This window comes from Rhinoderma darwinii, chromosome 1 (assembly GCF_050947455.1).
Source record: "Rhinoderma darwinii isolate aRhiDar2 chromosome 1, aRhiDar2.hap1, whole genome shotgun sequence".
Classification (NCBI taxonomy): domain Eukaryota; kingdom Metazoa; phylum Chordata; class Amphibia; order Anura; family Rhinodermatidae; genus Rhinoderma; species Rhinoderma darwinii.
The window spans coordinates 30,766,684-30,772,932 of NC_134687.1; positions in this window are offsets into that span (position 1 = coordinate 30,766,684).

A 6,249-nucleotide genomic window follows, 5' to 3' on the forward strand; every position below is an offset into this window, starting at 1 on the left:
TTCAATTCACAGTACTGGCATACTCTTAAGACCCCTTTACATCGGCCGATAATCGGCCGGTGCAGAGAGGCGCCGATCAATGAGACATCTTTGATCGACGCTCGTTTGCTCCTGTCACACAGAGCTATGGATGGGGACGAGTGGTCGTTACTCTGATCACTCGTCCCTTTACGTTATTATCATGTCGGCAGCGCGTCTCAGCGCGAGATGTGCTGCCGACAACGATAATATTTAACTTTTTTAAACCTATACGATCAGCAGATGAACGAGCATTTGCTCGTTAATCTGCTGATCCCTGCCCTGTTTACAGGGCAATTATCGGCAACGAGCGTTCTGTGAATGCTCATCTGCCCAACAATCAGCCAGTGTAAAACCCCCTATAGTGGCAGAGAACCCGGCAATGTGATAATTTGTGGCATCGTAGCAAAGACCAAAATTAAGTAATAACCCTAGAATAATAGCCACAATGAAAACCATGGCATGAAGTTGGACAGTTCACAGCTACAGTTTGAGAAAGGGCTTATGAAAATGTGGTAGCCTGAAACATTGCTTCTTTGGTGGACTTGTTGAAGTCAAATAAAAACAAATTCTTAAGAGCATAATCTTTTGTAGTGATGTCCATTTTGAAGTTAATTGTCACAGTGACAGCACGGTGCAAATATGATTCATACAGTATTGACGTCACAGTACAGGGATAATGAACACAGTGACGTCACAGTACAGGGATAATGAACACAGTGACGTCACAGTACAGGGATAATGAACACAGTGATGTCACAGTACAGGGATAATGAACACAGTGATGTCACAGTACAGGGATAATGAACACAATGATGTCACAGTACAGGGATAATGAACACAGTGATGCCACAGTACAGTGATAATGAACACTGTGACGTCACAGTACAGGGATAATGAACACAGTGACGTCACAGTACAGTGATAATGAACACTGTGACGTCACAGTACAGGGATAATGAACTCAGTGACGTCACAGTACAGGGATAATGAACACAGTGACGTCACAGTACAGGGATAATGAACACAGTTATGTCACAGTACAGGGATAATGAACACAGTGATGTCACAGTACAGGGATAAAGAACACAGTGACGTTACAGTACAGGGATAATGAACACAGTGATGTCACAGTACAGGGATAATGAACACAGTGATGTCACCGTACAGGGATAATGAACACAATGACGTCACAGTACAGGGATAATGAACACAGTTACGTCACAGTACAGTGATAATGAACACAGTGATGTCACAGTACAGGGATAATGAACACAGTGATGTCACAGTACAGGGATAATGAACACAATGATGTCACAGTACAGGGATAATGAACACAGTTACGTCACAGTACAGTGATAATGAACACAGTGATGTCACAGTACAGGGATAATGAACACAGTGACGTCACAGTACAGGGATAATGAACACAGTGACGTCACAGTACAGGGATATTGAACACAGTGATGTCACAGTACAGGGATAATGAACACAATGATGTCACAGTACAGGGATAATGAACACAATGACGTCACAGTACAGGGATAATGAACAGAGTGATGACACATTACAGAGATAATGAACAGAGTGATGTTACAGTAAAGGGATAATGAACACAGTATTGACACATTACAGGGATAATGAACACAGTGACGTCACAGTACAGGGATAATGAACACAGTGACGTCACAGTACAGGGATAATGAACACAGTGACGTCACAGTACAGGGATAATGAACACAGTGACGTCACAGTACAGGGATAATGAACACAGTGACGTCACAGTACAGGGATAATGAACACAGTGACTTCACAGTACAGGGATAATGAACACAGTGATGTCACAGTACAGGGATAATGAACACAGTGACGTTTCAGTACAGGGATAATGAACACAGTGACGTCACAGTACAGGGATAATGAACACAGTGACGTCACAGTACAGGGATAATGAACACAGTGATGTCACAGTACAGGGATAATGAACACAATGATGTCATAGTACAGGGATAATGAACACAGTGATGCCACAGTACAGTGATAATGAACAGAGTGACGTCACAGTACAGGGATAATGAACACAGTGACGTCACAGTACAGTGATAATGAACACAGTGACGTCACAGTACAGTGATAATGAACACAGTGACGTCACAGTACAGTGATAATGAACACAGTGACGTCACAGTACAGGGATAATGAACACAGTGATGTCACAGTACAGGGATAATTAACACAGTGACATCACAGTACAGGGATAATGAACACAGTGACATCACAGTACAGGGATAATGGACACAGTGACGTCACAGTACAGGGATAATGAACACAGTGACGTCACAGTAGAGGGATGATGAACACAATGACGTCACAGTACAGGGATAATGAACACAGTGATGTCACCGTACAGGGATAATGAACACAATGACGTCACAGTACAGGGATAATGAACACAGTGATGACACATTACAGGGATAATGAACAGAGTGATGTTACAGTAAAGGGATAATGAACACAGTGATGACACATTACAGGGATAATGAACAGAGTGATGTTACAGTACAGGGGTATTGAACTTATTGATGTCACAGAACAAGCACAATAAACACAGTGATGTCAGTACAGGGATAATGCACACAGTGATGTCACATTATGGAGGTAATGAACACAGTGACGTCACAGTACAGGGATAATGAACATAGCGATGTCACTGTAGGGGTAAAAAGCCAATGGTATTTTTTTTATGTGGCAGAGTGGTTGACAGACACTATTTGGCCCGAGGGCCCAGGCCCTGTAGCTATATCTAATATAACTAATATAGATGAAATTTGAAACAAAATAATTTAACAATTTGCGTTTTCAAAATGCATTGACAGATTTTAACCCATTGCAGCCATTTTTCTTTTTTTTAATTTCTGTATTTTTTCTCCTCATCTTCTAAAGAAATAAAGTTTCTATTTTCCGTCAATATAGAAGTATGAGGGCTTGTCTTTTGCGGGATGTGTTGTAGTTTTTCAAGGAACCATTTATTGTACCATATTGTGCACTGGGTAACTGGAAAAAAAATCTTTGTAGGGTGAAATGGTGAAAAAAAGTGATTTGATTTTAACGTGTTCACTGTGCGGTAAAAATCACATGTTAACTTTATTCTGTGGGTAAATACGATTACAGCGATACGAAATGTATACAATTTTTATGTTTTTCTACTTTTATAAAGAACATTTTTTTTTTATATTCACATTTTTTTGTGTCACCATGTGTTAACTACTTTCCATCAATGAAGCGGAGTGAGGGCTTGATTTTTGCACGACGAGCTGTAGTTTTTATTAGTACCATTTTGGGGTACATGCAACTTTTTGATCACTTCTTATTCAAATTTTTCTGGGAGACAAGGTTACAAAAAAACAGTCATTCTGTCTTTTTAATTTTTTTTATTTTACAGCGTTTAACGTATGAGTTAAATAATGTTCTGTTGTAATAGGTCAGACTTTTACAGACGCAGCAAAACCAATTATGTTTATTTTTGACATTACTTTTGGGGAAAAATGTGAAAGCACTTTTTTACTAAAACACTTCATATTTTTTATGTAAATAAACAAAAACTATATTTTACTTTTTTTTTCGTTTTCCTAAGGGACTTAAATTAGCGATCGCTTGCACGGTAAACTGGAAAACAAATGTATTGCAGTATATTGTGTTTTTTACCGGCTCCCATTAAAAGGATCACAAAGATGGCAGACCTGGGGGCCTTTCATTGCACCCTGCCATCGCATCGCGATGGGGGGGGTGATAAGCTTTCGGAGTAGGCCGCCCCCTCTTTCTAACTGCTTAGATGCCACGGAATCTAATGGTTAAATGGCCGGGAACGGAGCAATCTCCGATCCCAGCTGTTGCAGTAGGCATATTACTCATACATTAAACTCAATAATAACAACGTTCAGTGCGCTCTTAAGCTCCATCTAGTGGTGAAGACAGAATGTTATTTTTTAATGTCAGGGATTTGGAGCTATACAACAGGAAAAAGGAGCCCCGTCCATCATACAGATATATTAAGAAATGAAACAGCACACAAGTTTGTACCAAAAAATTACATTTACTTTATTGTCGTCTGAATTGTTTTTTCTATGTTTCAACCAATACATACTATATGCTGTAACTCTGTTGGAAAATGGATCATGCTTAAATGCAAATGTACGACTAATGTCCTGATCTGGATATCTGGAAATAATGTCATTTGTGTAAATGGACCTTTAATTCCCATTCTGGTGCTAAGTTTGCAATTAGTGATCCAGCTATAAGTCTATCTCCAGGAAATGTATTATTGATAGACGCCGCTGGGAGAGATAATATCTCCTCTCCCTCAGCAAATTCTGTTCAGGTCCCTTCTTCTGAAAAAGCGCTCTTAATTAGCGTCTGAAAAACAATGAAATATCCATCAAATTTATTTTTCAGCACGATTTCAGAAAATTAGCATTTTACACTGAAGAGAAGACGGTGGGCTGCATAGAATATGAGCATTTCACATGCGCCATTACTTATGTTTCATGCGTGCTTTTAACCTATGAACATTATTGTGTACTCAGAAAACACAATGCAGTGTATACATTCAACTTACACAATGGGAGGCCCTGGAGGAAAACATCTAAATTGGCCCCCTTCTTATTCTGTTTCCTACCATTGCAGCCAATTAGACTGGAGGATCTGCCACTTGTCTCCTTCCCCACCACCGTGTAATCCCTTGTAGGTGAGAAGGACAGGAAAGCCTAGTTCTTCAGGGCTCATTCAGACGTGCCTGTATCACGTCCGTGTGACGACCGTTAAAACAATGGCCGTCACACGGACTCATGTATTTCAATGGGGCCGTTCACAAGACCGTTGTTTCAATGGAGCGTGTGAAGCGTCAGTGAAAAAATATGACATGTTAAATTTTTTGGCGCTTCACGCATTCCTCTATAGACTCTGGTCTATGGGGGATGCGTGATAACGCGTCCCGCACGGGTGCACCTCGGACGTGAAAAACTGTAGTTTTTCACATCCGAGGTTGGCCACGTTCGTGTGAATGTAGCCTTAGGAGAAAACGTTTAGATTTAAATGTTATGTCCACAATTTTTTTTTTTTACATATTATGATTTTTATTACGTTTTACAATAAACTATAAAGTAAAGATAATCATAAAGCAGCACCATATTGGCACCAAACAGGTAATACAGTGACATCATCAAATACAATCAGCAAAATAAAGAGTTCAAGAACAGCCACTATTCGGGCATTATTCTTGTGGTCAAAACAGAAGCCTACATTGCGCATCAAACCAGTAGACGTAATTCCGTAATGAATCTATCACCTCAGAGCCACCACACACGGAGGTCAACTAATAACCTAAAAGAAGAGCTGTACAATAGAGCATACAGACAAAAGAAGAAGAGTAAGAAGTAGAAAGTAGCAAGAGAGGAAGAAAAAAAAAAGAAAAGGGGAAGGGCAGAGTAGAAGGGTGTACACGTTTCCAAGTCTGGGCAAGGGCCATATGGTCCTTTCACGACTGGCCCAGACAGTGACATAACTACCGCCGTAGCAGCCGTAGCGGCTGCTACGGGGCCCGCGGCATGAGGGGGCCCGTGTCGCCCGCCGGCACGGGCCCCTACCATGGCCGGAGGCTCCGCTAGCAGCCGCTATGGCTGCTACAGCGCGATGCCACTGAACACGACTACGGCAGAGCAGGGAGGTATCTCCCCGCTCTGCCATTAAACAAAAGACATGTATCCCCTATCCACAGGATATCCACAGGATAGGGGATACATGTGTGATCGCTTGCAGCGATAGGGAGAACGGGGGACTGAAAGGGGTCTGTGTCGGCAGCTCCGTAGAAATGAATGGAGCGCCGGTCGCGCTTGTGCTTGTGCGCATGCGTGACCAGTGCTCCTTTAATTTTTATTGAGCTGCGCAGACGCCGGAAGTCAGAGGTTTGTCATGGAGAACTTCGGGGGACTTTCGGTCCCCCGTTCTCCCTATCGCTGCAAGCGATCACACATGTATCCCCTCTCCTGTGGATAGGGGATACATGTCTTTTGTAGGACACGCTGTAGGTCGCATTTTTTTGGGAGGGGGGATGCTGTATGGCGTTCCCTAAAGGGGGGACGCTGTATGGCGTTACCTAAAGGGGGGGACGCTGTATGGCGTTCCCTACAGGGGGGGGGGCTGTATGGCGTTCCCTACAGGGGGGGGGCTGTAAGG